This window comes from Desmodus rotundus, chromosome 11, assembly GCF_022682495.2.
Source record: "Desmodus rotundus isolate HL8 chromosome 11, HLdesRot8A.1, whole genome shotgun sequence".
Classification (NCBI taxonomy): domain Eukaryota; kingdom Metazoa; phylum Chordata; class Mammalia; order Chiroptera; family Phyllostomidae; genus Desmodus; species Desmodus rotundus.
The window spans coordinates 65,773,851-65,788,294 of record NC_071397.1 but is presented as its reverse complement, the minus strand read 5'-3'; the positions used below and the strand labels follow the sequence as shown (position 1 = coordinate 65,788,294).

Sequence of the window (14,444 nt, the reverse complement as noted above, 5' to 3'; positions counted from 1 at the left end):
CTAAATTTAGCACCTGATAGCAGCTTAGGGATGATCAATCTCTTCTTTATAAAATAAATAATTTATATTTTACATTCATAACTATGTGAAAATCCAGTAATGATAACTTGTTAAAATATTTCCAAGAAGTGCATATAAATACTGCAATGTGTGTGACTTGCACAGACTCTCATTCTGTTTTAAACAATGGCTTTGCATTTACTGAGGATACTTATATTTTAATAGTTTTAATTACATGTTTAAAGCCTCACTGTTCTATCTTCAAATGTAATTATGCTAATGAAACATAAAGAAATATCTCTCTTCCAGGGGAACTTTACAATTCAAGACAGCATGCACACATCGCACACATAAGCACAATCAGATTTCCCTGAGAAAGAATGGTCACGGAGGTCATTTTTGCCAAAATGACAATGCTCCCTTGAAAATGTCCACACTGTTGCGCCAGGACTCTGCCATTTTAATCATGTCTACCGTGGCCAAATCTCCAACAGCATTTTGAAATTTGGGTGTGGACCGTGACCACGCACTGGTGCTCGGCTGCAAGATCCACTGTCATCCCAGGAGAAGCCTGGTGCAAGTTTAGAGAAAGAGCAAGGCTACTCTTCCTACAAAGAGACCCATAGGCCCCATTTTTATCCTGTAGGAAGGAAGCTTTGTAATAACTAGGTCACAGTATGATTTCTGATTGCAGGATCCAGTTGGAAAGTTCCCAGAAACATTTTAGCTACACCAAAGACGAATTTACAGTTGTACTGACGCTATGGTCATTGTCCACTCAGAACAGGGATTCACAAAGTTGCATGTAGGACAGCAGCAAAAGATGTGATGTCCCACACAAAGGTTGGAAACGATATTAGGCCACGTGATGTTTGTGATATCTCCCTGTGGGAATCGGGAGGTATCTGTGATTTCGTAGATTTAGTAAAACCATAATTTTAAAGTTTATATTTTAAAAATTTTACCATGTCCTTTAAGTTACACAGATAGAAGGAAGGTTAGCACTCAGGTGACCCCTGAGTTGCTATTTTTCCCCTGAATGCTAACTCTGACCAAGTAATGGGCAGGGTGAAGGCTCTGCCAAGATCAAGAAACTCCCAGGAGACTACTATTGGAAGATTGCATTACTAGAATGACTTGGATTTGAACAGTTCTTCAAATCCAGTACACCTTGGACCTAGATATGCATATTTAATATCTAAATGACTGAGACCAAAGCATTGCAAGAACCAAAAAAGGTGATGAAAAGAGTTATTCCTCAAAGTGTGACAATGAATCATGTGATTAAAAGCAGGAAAATGGAATGTATTTGTTGTTTCTCTCCCAGATAGTTTAGCTCTGAAAGACATCTGTTATTTACTGAATTTTTGTCCCTTTCAAACTCATGTTTGGAAGTTGTAGCTGCCAGTGTGACTGTACTTGGAGATAGGGCTTTTAGGAGGTAATTTAAGTTAAATGAGATCATAAGGGTGGGGTTCCAATCCATTAGGATTGGTGGCCTTATGGAAAGAAAAAGACAGAGAGGTCTCTCCGTATTCACACATCCGGGAAAGGCCATGTGAGCACACAGTGAGAAGGCAGGTATCTGCATGCCAGGAAGGGAAGTCTTACCAGAACCTGGCTGTGCTGACACCATGACCTTGGCCCTCCAACATCCAGAGCTGTGAGAAAATAAATTCCTGTTATTTAAGCCAACAATCTATGGTATTTTGTTATGGCAGCCTGAGCTGCCTAAGACAGTACCACAAAAATGTTCTGGGGACGTTGGAGTATTCAAATGAAGCTTGCATCAGGCATAGTGCAAGATCCCAAGACCAGAGATAGAAAAACGTAGGTAAGGCCAGGGTCGGGAATAAAGACAAGGCTGAGACTGTGGATGGAGAAGAGTCATCAACAAAGCAGCATCAAACTAGGATTTAGCACAGTAAAAAGCTTAAGCTTTAGACTTAAACTAGGTTAACTTTTTCTGTACTTTCTACAAGTTGTAAGACTTTAAGTAAGTTACTTAACTACCTCATTCTAATTCTAGTACTTTACTACCATTTCTAAAATGGAGATAATGCAATTATCACATACCCACTGTGAGGATTAAATGATTAGATATTAAATGACCAGTATTTGGCACAGTGTCTGGTACATGCTAACATTTCAATGAATTGGTAATTAACTACAGGTAATAGCTAAAGTCAGAGAGCTTGGTGTCTGAACTGGTCTACATTCACACCCCAAACATTTATTGCAAATATACTCTCTGCCAGGCAAGATCGTGGGTGCTAGAGACAGAGCAAAGAGCAAAACAAAACAACCTCCCTTCACTGAGCTGACATTCTAGAGAGAGCTAATTATTCCAATGACAAAACCTGAAGTTGGCAGGAGCTGGGGTCCCCAGCCACGTCCCACCATTCTAAAAGCCTTGTTCTGGGCAACTCACACAGTTCCTGGGAATGAATACAGTATGAATACACAGTTCCTGGCTAAATACAGTATGTGGAGGGAAAAAAAACAGACAAAGAAAATGTATGCTGTCAAATAGCTTGTCACATATACAGTAAATATTGTGCATCTCTCTTTCAAAAATGCACGAAGGACTACTGTTTGACATGGCATTTTGCAAAAAGCTACTTATCACCCTTATTTTCTAAAAGCCTTTCTTCTCCGTCATCTCGCCCCTCGGGAGAGACGGGCTTTAGAGAGACAGCTTTCTCCGCCTGCAAGTACACCTCAATCTACCCCTTGTCCCGTAATGTTTCATTTGCTTTCCCAGACCTTGTTTCTGAAAAATTTCAGGCTGACAAAAAGGAAAACAGATTTTAAAACAAGTTAGGAAATTAAAGCCTTACAATGACAGGTTTCTGAAAGGGACCCCTGTCTGCTGCCAGCTCCTCTCCTTATGGCTCACGGAAGTCTGACGGCTGACGGCGCAGCCTGGCAACCCCAGGTGCCAGGGAGCTGTGTGTGCGCGCTCTCCCTTCCGACTCACTGTTCATCTCTCCCTCTTGATTCTGGAGGCGAGCTAGCATGCGCGGGTTCTTGCTGCACAAATCATTGCAAGCTAGATTTTTGTTTGTTTGGTGGCCATTTGCCATGTTATTTATTATGTTTGTCATTATTTTGTCACCCATATGCAGGGCTGATAGGTAAATAGATTTGGTTATGATTGATAAACCATTTTGCAGAGTTAAAACTCTTCTCCGAGATACGTCTCTGCAGTGATAGAGTGGTAAAACAGGTTCTTCTTTTGTTGCTTCGGAAATATGCCTTATTTTCTTTTATTAGTTTGAGGCAACCTGAGTTCATATACATACAATTCAAAACCAGACAGCTCAGGGAAGCTGTTTGGTAGCAGCGGCCTATCATTGTGTGCTTAAATATAAGACAGGGAAAAAGTAACAGTAAGTGTTTTTGCAAAACTTCAGTGAATGCGTAATTGGGATAAATAAATAACCACTAGAAACAGGGCTGAAAGAAAATTCAACTTATTCCAAATTTTTTTTCTTGTTTAAAAAAAGCTTGGTTTTCCTTCCTCCTTTCCATAATAATTCATAAAAATGTTCTAATTTCAGTAAATTTCCTTCTTTTGATTTATCATGTGGATGATGGAAAAATATGATTTTACAGTCGGTTGCTTTTCATACATAGTTAAAAACTAAGAGTGCCAAATGAATACAGGGTGGGGCAAAAGTAGCTTTACAGTTGTTCGTAGGAGAAATAGTATAATAATTAACAAGTAATAATACAAGCACAAACTCTATGGTTGTATATTCAAACCTGTAAACTTACTTGTGCATATAAATAGCAAATACACTCTTACAAAGAGGAATTCTTCTTTTATAACTAGAACACCTCTCCCAGGACTAAGTCTTTTTAGCAAGATAAATTCTGGAAATAGACTTCAGAGGGAAGACCTCGGTGTTTGTTTCTGTTCTTGTGGAAACAAATAAAATGCTCACAGAGAGTGCTATCATGTGCCGTCGTTGTTTAGAAATCAGGCACCTTCCAGAGTGTTCTTCATTGCCCTTTGAGGGTTGGATATTGCTGTCCTTAGCCACAGCACGAGAGAACGTGCAACTTTACGAAACAGCAACGGTGCTGTTAGGGCCATGTGAGCGCCACCTGAATGTCCCGAGCGCTCCATCACAATGCCGAACGTGTGGGAATGTTGGAGTGGTTATAATACTGTATCATTATGCTCACACAGGTTTGAGTCTTTATATATAGGGTTTAAAAGAGTAGAAGAATATGTTTTCCATTGTCCTTCATGCCTTCTTATTGTCTATAAAATTGCAACCCCATGTCAAAAGCTACTATGCCTTTTTAAAAAAAACAAAACAAAAAATGAGCTAAAACTATTTTTAAAAATGTAAATATTTATTACCATCAAACTTGGAAAATGAAAAGTATTTTATTGTCATGATTGAATTTAGATTGTTACCTGTATTTTATTCAGGTGTGAGACACACAAATAAGCCCACTTGTTACTTAAAAAAAAAAAAGCTATTCCAAGTGCTATTCTTTTAGATAATAAGTGGGAGCATTATTTTGATCCATACTGGCTTCATTGAATCCGGATGTTAAAATGTCTAATACTTCACATGCAGACTACGGGAGCATTGCCTTCCAGTTCTGAGGACAGAACAGGGAATGGGATAGGAAAATATCACATAACTTTCAAGTCCTGGTGAAAGGCTGCTTGGTTGTGAGGGAAATGCAGATGTGTGGAGATGACAGAAATGACAAATGGAAAGGGAGTTTGTCACTAAATCACAGAGCAGAAGAAAGCTTTAGAGCAGCATTCCCAGCTCTGGCTGCACAATAGAATCATCTTGGAGTGTTCCAGTTTCTGAGAGTGACTAGCATGGAAGTTAAGACCACAGAAAAGCACTGGTATGTAAGACATAAAAATAGATTTATAACCCAGAGCCTTTGTGCTTTTTTAAAAACCTTACATGTTCAACAGTTATACCTTTCTTTGTTTTGGTGGGGATTGCATGGGGTGAGGGTGTAGATTATCTGTCATTTACCCTGAGCAGGCATCCAGTAAATGCTTGGTTGCTAATCCGACTTCGTTTTCAGGTGCAGCCCTGTGGAGTTGACTTGAATGGTGCCTATACCTGGAGTAGGCGTGCATGTATATGCAATGCTCTGTGTGAATAAAAAGCAAGACTAGTTCTTTCAGAAATGTTCTTTCCATTATGATTAAAGATAAAAATAAAAAATGTAAGTTCCCGCAATTGCTGCAAGTGACTTTTTCTTACAGTGTACCCTTTTACATTTTCAATAGCATTTGTTTGTCTTTCTTGAAAAAGTCCTCCATTCCAGGACCACATTGCAACCACAGGTCATTTATGTATGTGTGTGGATGATAGACATTTGAAATCACTGTGACAGGTGTCCTCACACTGTTTCTGCTGATCTGATGAAAAGCATATTGCCAAAGAGCGTGCAGGACTTGAATTCCTCAGAATAAATCTGAAGCACCCTTTCAAAATGAGAATTGCTACAAAGAAGCATTTTGGAAAGAGGTGGGGGTGAGGTGAACAGTTCTTCAGATGAAAGTACGGTTCGGTAAAACAAATGTGTTTCTTTAATGGGGACTGTACATACTGCGCTTTAACTGATGCATCATTTTTGCGGTCCTTAGAATCGTTTTCTGCTCCCATCCGCATGCTGGCCCCAGGAAGCCCAGAAGAGAACCAGTGAAAACAACTCCATGCATGCTCCTGGTGAACTATTTCAATATATTTCAAAATAAGAAATGAGAGTTTATTAGAGACAAAGAAATACTAAAGCTGAAGACTAAAAAGTACAGAGAATCTCTTTTATAGATGATGGTCCATCAGTGCCAGCATTAATGTATAAAACCAGTCAGTGGCAGCTGTGTAATTTATGTGGGAGTAAAATTGGTTTTATATTACTTTTGCTGTGGAAGATAACATTCCATAAGCATATCATATTTTTAATCTCGACTTAAGAAAAGTACTGCTGTGGCAATATTTTAAATGAGTTACACTTATCTCTTTGCAAGGACCTCCTTCTCTTCCTTGCATGTCCTTCCCCTCATATCCACCCTCCCCCACCCAACTCCATCCACCCTTCCCCTTAGCCTAAGGCGTTTGTGAAATATGGAAGCGGTTATGTCACGCTGTTATTTGGGGTATGCTTAATAAATGCCTCCTATATTTCAGAGGTGGTCTGAGGAGGTCAGCTAATGCAATTTCACTTTGATTACTTATTTGAATTTTGGATGCAAAGAACCCTGAACCAATTGCCTGAATTTGTCATAATCATAATTTAGTTATCCACAGCTGCATTATTAGATTTAAGGTACCTTCAAGAGTATATTGATTACTACAGCTCTTGATTATCTAATAACAATATTCATATGATGCCCTTTCTCCAGCTCCATTTCCCTGACTCACTGAACGGGAAATGGTTTTAAATTTTCCCCTTATCTACTCGCAGCTTCCCTCTGAAAGTTAACAGATTACAATGACACAGCGATATAAAGCAAGACCGTAGGCCTCTTCGGATGTTATACATTTGTCTCCATAAATTCTTCCTGCCCCTTTTTAATGTACCCTTGTTGTTACCACGAGAAGTCTACATTATAAACTCAAATACAAACATGACATTACAGAGCTTAACTTGTGACAGTGGCTTCTATGGAACACTTTTAAAGAGAGAGGTCACATGAGGAAGCTCTTGAACCAAAATGTGAAACTTGTTCAGGCTAGATGAAATAATCAAGTGGGAACATTAACATGAACACATGCCAACCCTAAGAAGTTAGTGTGTTTTCAAAGCAGTTACATTTCATATTTTGTATTATTATATGAAGGAAAAATTGATCATATATGAAACTTTTCGTTCAAATGATTTATTAATCTTTTTAGCAAAGTGTTTGAAAGCCACCAGACTATTTCAGGAACTTGTCTAAGCAGTAGAGATTTACAGTAAACAAGACAGACAAGGCCTTAGCCTTCATGAAGCTTACAGTCTGTTGAGGATACAGGCAAGTAGAGAGACAATGGTATCACTGGATTGGCAGGGTCTTGGATTGGAGAGAATGGGATCCTACAGAATCTAGAGAAAGGACACCTAGGAAGAGAATATCAGAAAAATCTTCCTGAGGAAAGTGACATCCAAGCTGAGACCAAGAAAAGGGGAAGAGAGTAGCCAGGCTGACTGGGATAGTGATCAAGGCAGAAGAGAGGAGCCTGAATGTTCAAGGAACTGGAGAAGTTCTGGATGAAAGAATGAGCAAGGGCAAGGTGAAGTGAAGTCAGGGGAGACCAGAAGGCAATCAGGACCCTACTCATGCAAGGTCGCAGTCAGAGAGACACAGGATGAGGGGCAGTGAGTTGGCTGTGGTTTTCTAAGTGAGATGTTCAGTAGGCAGGATGATATGATCTAGTGTAGGGGTCCCCAGCTTCCGGGCTGTGGACCAGTACCGATCCAGGCCAGTTAGGAACCAGGCCACACAGCAGGAGGTGAGCTTGAATGTAATGCACCTGAATCATCCTGAAACCATCCACCCCACCTGCTCCATAGAAAAATTGTCTTCCATGAAACGGGTCCCTGGTGCCAAAAAGGTTGGGGACTGCTGATCTAGTAGGTAATGTGTAAGTATAATTAAGAGGTAGCTGAATTTCTTAAGATTTCTTGGTTAGTTTTCTAGAAAAATTTTTGACTTTATCTCCTGTTATTTATAATTCACTGAATGATATATCTGTAGCCATCTTTCTCAACAAATTTCAGAATTACATACTTAAAATATTATCAGTGAAGGGGAATTTTCCTATTCTAATTATCTTTAATTTCTCTGCACGTTTTTCAACCAGAAATTGACATAATTGAAAATGTTATGGCTTGCTCTATGGAAGCACAAAATAAAAAATATAACAGTCTATAGCATTACATTACGAGTTGGTTCTGTGGAAGTTTAATTCCCCATGCTTGTCAAAAGTTGTTAAAATGTTGCTTGCCTTTTTTGAATATAAAATGTGGGCAGATGTAGTAATATATCAAAAAATGACACTTTGTCAAAGAGGGCTTTCATGGGAGAATGTTCTGAATAAAATGTTTTCTTTTAAAAAGAATCCGACCTGCTTAACATTCCAAAGAAAACACAAAAGAACACAAAATGCCTGAACTTACTGCCAGTCACAACAGTCCGTTTCATTTACCCTTTCATACACTTTTTTATATTGCAAAAATTGTTCCCCCAAAGGAATTATCAGTTGTATTCCACGATAACCCTGGTTTGAAGTAAAATAAAAGTAGTTCTGACCCTTCTCAAAATGGATTCCTTTCAGACTTCCTAGCACTTCTAATAGTATGAAGATGATATGGCCAGCTCTGTCCACCAGTGGAGCCAGCGTAATTATATGTGAAGCAACAATTCCCTTATCTGTGAGGAACACTTGCTGCGGTTAACTGCATTTCAGTGTCTGGCAGATGAAATAAAGAATTAAAATCTCAAACTAGTTAGTTTCTCAGGCCTCCTTCACCCCCACCCAGTCATTTTAAAATCTTCTGGCCTAGAGGAAATGGTAGCCAGAAAAGCAGAGAAAACAGATGGTATCTGAAGGCCTTAGCAAGATTAACGAAGCAGATGCGCCTGTATGTCTCCCCCACTTCTGGTTCTTCATCGTACCTCTCCATTAGGATTACTCTGGGATGGTTCCAATCCTTCGGACCTCGTGAAGATGTCCAGTGGTAAGACAGTGACTGATACTTGAAATATTAAACTTAAAATCAATCAATAATTGGCTTTGATCACAATCTAATATCTAAATAGGAGGGATATCTGTATTTGTTACCTACATTCTTTGCAGAAAATGTGCCTAAGTAGAGCTCTTGATTGAGAATATCTGTCATTCATTGTTTAGGGAAGCAAGGAGCAAGACTGAAAGAAACAGGAACAGAGGGCAGTTGAGGTCACTAAGATCCCGTATAGCTTAAAGGCATCCTGGTATGCCACATAATAGTACCAGTGCGAAGAGAAGAGAAATATTCTACACAACTTTCTGGAATGTGTAAGCTGAGTCTGACTTTATAGCCTGCTCAGAATTAAAATTCCTAAAGGGTGGGTGGGGATACAGAAGGTTTGAGTTAATGTCAGGGAATGTGGGGAATGGGTTCTCCCAACCACAGGGGCTCATTATAAAGTAGAAGGCCTGGGTTTTAATAAAATATTTGAGAATTCTGCACATATTGGTATGAGAGGATATTAATATTGGGGGCAATAATTAAGCCACCTTTTAATTAACTCCCACTGTTATGCAAGGGAGAAGTATTTTTTGCATGTGGTAGTGGTGCTGGTTGTAAGCATCTCAGATTTGAGAATGCCTTAGACCTCTGAGATGGAGAGCTGGGGACAGCGAGGAGCAGATCTAGGCAGCGAGGCTTTGCACTCTGCCTCCTTCACTTACTATAATAATTATGTGACTCAGGGCAAGTGCCTCAGCCTGCCCAAGCCTCACTTTGTTCATCTGTAAAATGGGCCTAATAATACCACCTCATTCAGAATTTAGTTCATACCTAATACATATTCAGTACCTAATAAATGGTAACGATATCATTAATAAACAAATGTGCACAGCAGAGCAGTTTTGCACACCAAGCACACCAAGGAATGTAGGATATTTATGGATGTAGTTTCTCACTGCACCGGGAAACCCACTCTGGGTGGCTATGGTGAGTGTTTTTAGAAGATTCTCATATTCTGTAAATCAGGAAAAATAGTTCTACATTACTAGCCATTCTCTCTTGGTTCCTGGTACATAAGTTATGTTGTTTGTTTAAATAGAAGTTAAATTCAGAACATTGCCTTGAAAACACTTTCTGATTACATTATTGCATCGACTCAAAGAAAGTGAGGTGCGGAGGCTCACTGTGCATGTATGAATCATCGGCTTAAATCAGTGGTTCCTCTTGAATGTACTAAGAGAAAAATCTTACTTATAAAATTTAGAGCCCTTTAAAGCTTAAACAGTCATATCTTTGATTACAGACCATGATTGCCTGGTAGGTTAAAGAATCTCTCATATGTATAGAGGAAACATCGATGACATGTGAGTGCATTTGATTCTCCTTCCTAATGGCCATGCCAGAGAGCCCGCAATCATACCTGATATAAATGGCTCACTATGGGCTCACTGGAACCAGCAGGAGATGCAATCTGATTCTGATTTACTTTCCTATTAAAATTGCACAGCACTTTTTGGAGCTATTTTACAAATTAATTCATTTCAAAAGGGATGAGGCAGTAACATCATGGTTTTGCTAATTATGCTTAAATATAAGCATTTAAAATAATCATTTTAATATAAAAGTCAGGCAAATAATCATTAAAAGTAGACTTGGCAACTTGAGATTTATCAGTTTGAAATCACTCGTATCTTCTTTTTAATGAGTTCTTTCCTCTATAAATGAAAGACAGAATGTATTTCTCTGAAGTGGTCCTTAGTAGAAGACAAACTTTTCTTGGGTCCGGGTTGTCAGTTTGGTATTGAATTATTGCAAAACAATTCTGCTTCTCCATGGTCTCCTAGATGCAAAACTATAATTACTATTTGTTAAACCATTTCTAACTTCCCCTACATTTTAGTCCTATAAACTTCTTAGAAACATCCTAATAATTAGGAAGTGTTTATTACTCACAAAGAAAATAGGCTTATTTTGAAAAAAAACTTTATGGAGGATGGAGGACTCTCTGAGGAAGAAAAATTTAAATAACTTTCTGATTTAATTTTTAATTAAAATAATTTATTACAACTTCAAGAACAATGAGGAATAAAACTTTGAATAGCTTAATTTAAGAAATTGTAGATATATAAGGTCTGTCTGGAAAAAGTCCAGCCACTGTTAATATAACAAGAACAGTTTACATGATATCAATGTAACCTAGCAGCCAAGGAGAGTGGACTGGAATGCACATGTGTGAACAATGATGACTTCACTGTACTAGTCAGTGAGGGTGGTAGACACCATTGAGTGAGCCTGTGTACTGTGTGGCTGTCATATTCAAAATGACTGAATGAGTAGAGCAACAAGCCTGCATCATATTTTGAGCTAAGCTTGAACATTCCTCCACAGAAACTATTCAAATGATTCAGAAGGCCACAGCTATGGGCAACTGCTCATTGGCAGCATCACCACGATAATGTGCCTGCTCGTGCATCATGTCTCTCTTGTGCAGAGTTTTTTGGCACCCAGGTGACTCAGCCCCATTACAGCCCAGATTTGGCACCCTGTGACTCCTGCCTTTTCCCAAAACTAAAATCACCTTTGAAAGGGAAGAGATTTCAGACCATGGATGAGATTCAGGAAAATACAACGGGACAGCTGATGACAATTGGGAGAGCTGTGTGAGGTCCCAAAGTGCCTGCTTTGAAGGGGACTGAGGCATCATTACCCTGTGTATAATGTTTGTTGTATTTTGTATCTTCTTCAATAAATGTCTCTATTTTTCATTTCATGTGGCTGGATACCTTTCAGACAGACCTCGTATGCTCCCAACTTTATGTTTGTAAGAATATACAAATACATTGATACAATCAAGTTTGTATATATGTTTGTATACAGTTTAAAAATAACCACTGGCACCCTGGCTAGGTGGCTTGGTTGGAACGTCATCCCATACATACACCAAAAGGTTGCAGGTCTGATTCCTGGTCAGAGTGGGTATGGGAGATAAGCTATTGAAACTCTTGACGTTTCTCTCTCATATCAATGTTTCTCTCTCTCTGTCTCTCTCTCTCTCTACCCCTCTCCCTTTTCTATCTCTCTGTCTAAAATCAGTAAATATATCATTAGGTGAAGATTTAAAAAAATTAAAATTAAAAATAACCTTTGGCTAATTCTTATATTGGAATGTTACTCCTTTAACATGTACCCTGACCCATGGCAGGTGTTTAATAAATATTGGTAAATTAAATGAATTAAAATATTAATAAATTTTATGAAATATCTTTTAAAAGACTGTCTTTTAAAACCATTACTATATCTCACCTTCTATTTTAACCCACTCAGCTAGAATAGCTAATAAAGCTGAAGTGCTTCTACTTATAGATTTGAAGGTGGTATGTTTTCCTGTAATCGACTGCTTTTCTGTGTCCTGGAATTAGTACAACTGTTAAGAATCTGAAAGTGAACAGTGCCTTTCTGGCAGGGATAGGGCGATTTAAAGGCAAGATAGCTTGTTTTGTACCTTGTATTAAATACCTGCAATTAGTTATTGTCACATTTTTCTTCTGTTGTAAAACTGAACTAATTAAAGGCACTACCCTTAGGGGATGAATTCTATAATAAGTGTTGAGTGTCCTCTTGAGTTTAGCATTTTAATTATTCATAATTATGATGATTTCTGTTTATTTGAGGACTTTAGAAATAATTCTAGTTTATAAAACAAATTCAGAAGCAGAGTAGTTAAGGCTTTGTTTATCTTACATTGAGGTCAGCAGGCCTGTGAACACGCCAGGAAATTCCCACAAGCACTGGAGCCCATTTTCTGGCTCGCAGGTGGGCACTGTTGATGTGCCGTGCCTTGTCAACTGAAGGCACTTGTTTCTACTTGTTCTCTAGAAGTATTTGGGCAATGGTGGGATTGTAAAGCAGGGAATAGACAAGGATTCAAGTGGAAAAACTGGAAACAATGCAATACAGTTTGAATCAGAGAAGAGATACAATAGATTTGATAGCTGGCTATTAACCAAATATATAAATTTTTAAGGTTTTTCCTTTCCTTGAAAGAAGTTGTGCATGTGTGGGTGCATGCTATGCAACCCGAATGTATTTGCAAGCAATGGATCCAAGCAAAAGATGGATATTCAAGATGGATAATCTGGCCATTTGGGGCTAGAATTATTTTTATGTCTACTATATTCAAATATATATTAGTGAGAATAATGTATTGGAACAGGGCTCCTACAAGCTATTTAGATGTCATATACATTCTTAATAATAGCCTGAAATAATGAAATCCCACCTTAAAAAAAAGAGTCTGACCCTGGCTGGCATGGCTTAGTGATTGAGTGCCAGCCTGTGAACCAAAGGGTCACCAGTTTGATTCCCAGTCAGGGCACATGCCTGGGTTGCAGGCCAGGTCCCCAGTAGAGGTGCACAAGAGGCAACTGCACATTGATGTTTCTCTCCCTCTCTTTCTCCCTCCCTTCTCTTCTATCTATAAATACATAAACAAATAAATAAATAAATCTTTAAAAAGGTTTGGCATTGCAAATTTGTTTCTTTGCAATTTGTTTCATTTTCCCCATGTTTTTCTTTTCTTTTTATGCCTCTAATAAAACACATTAGCTTTAGAGACAAATATGCACTCTGCAGCTAGAGAATGACTCAGTTCACCGGGTAATCTATATTCAACTTAGGAAGAAACACAGTTGTTTAATATATTCATGTAGTAGCAAAGGTAAAAATAATTGATGTGGATAACATCATATGGCTATAAAAAGGCCCCTCTGGGAAACACAATATTGGCATTTTTAAGGAGAGTATATCTAACCACTCTCTCCTAAACACCTCAGCAGAACCAAGGTTCTGCTACAAGAACATTATCTGAAAGAACTTGTGGGTAGCTCTCAATGTACAAGTCCATCTCTGATGAAAGGGATTAGTAATTATAGAATCCAAGGTCTGGCTCAAACGTGAGCTCTTGCTCTTCATCAGCAAATTGTTTAATAAAGAGACTGGAAGTACTATTTTTAAAAAGAAAAAAAAATGTTCTGATCATCCCCAATATATTTCTCCTTCCCAAAACAAAATTTTAAGCAGCTACTAAGGAGCAGCAGGAAAAGAATAAAATCTAATTGGAAAAATCACGTTGACTCTGTCTCTACCTCCAGGTACTAACAAGAGGGAACAAGCCCCAAGACAGGCCGTAAGTGAGGAAAGGCCATGGAACAGCCTCCAACCAGATAATCATTGCTGGAGTAATTGGGAAGTGTCTGAATGTAGGTATGTATATTGAAAACCTTTGTGTGCTTGTGCATTTTGTGAGCAACTTTCCGCACTCCCATCCACGCTCTACACCTGCCATCTCATCAGCCTTTCGAAAGCACTCCTTGGTGTGCCCTGGCATCCTTGCACACACGCACTCGGCCGTTCAGAAACCCCCGATGGCTCACCAACAGGAAGTCCTCCTTATTCTCTTGGGGTGTTAAAACATCCTACAAAATGATTTTAAACTGCCTCCTGCTCTCTAGTCTAAGTGTCCCCATATAATGCACCCCCCCCCATGGAGATTGAGCCGTATTTCCTGAACACAGAAACTCTGTCCTTGCTGTCTCCACTGTCTGAAATAACTCCCAATTCCTCTTTGCTGGTTTTAGTTCTGGTTCACTCCAAGGCCTAAGTCAAATCCCACCTACACTATACACTCTTGCTGCTTTCTCCATCCCCATATTTGCTTTTTTCCCAGACCTCTG

At 38.9% G+C, this 14,444-nt stretch overlaps 1 protein-coding gene across 5 annotated transcripts in view; it reads left to right on the top strand.

The window, feature by feature from the left end:
* The window catches only part of HS3ST5 (heparan sulfate-glucosamine 3-sulfotransferase 5), a 252,294-nt gene that overhangs the window by 142,088 nt on the left and 95,762 nt on the right, over positions 1–14,444 (top strand). For 4 of the 5 annotated variants that reach the window (XM_053914164.2, XM_045188689.2, XM_045188690.3 and 1 more), the window contains exon 3: positions 13,863–13,974. The gene's annotated coding sequence lies outside the window, so the exon portion shown is untranslated. The remainder of the gene's footprint in view (positions 1–13,862; positions 13,975–14,444) is intronic. The other variant, XM_045188692.2, reaches the window with a different exon arrangement.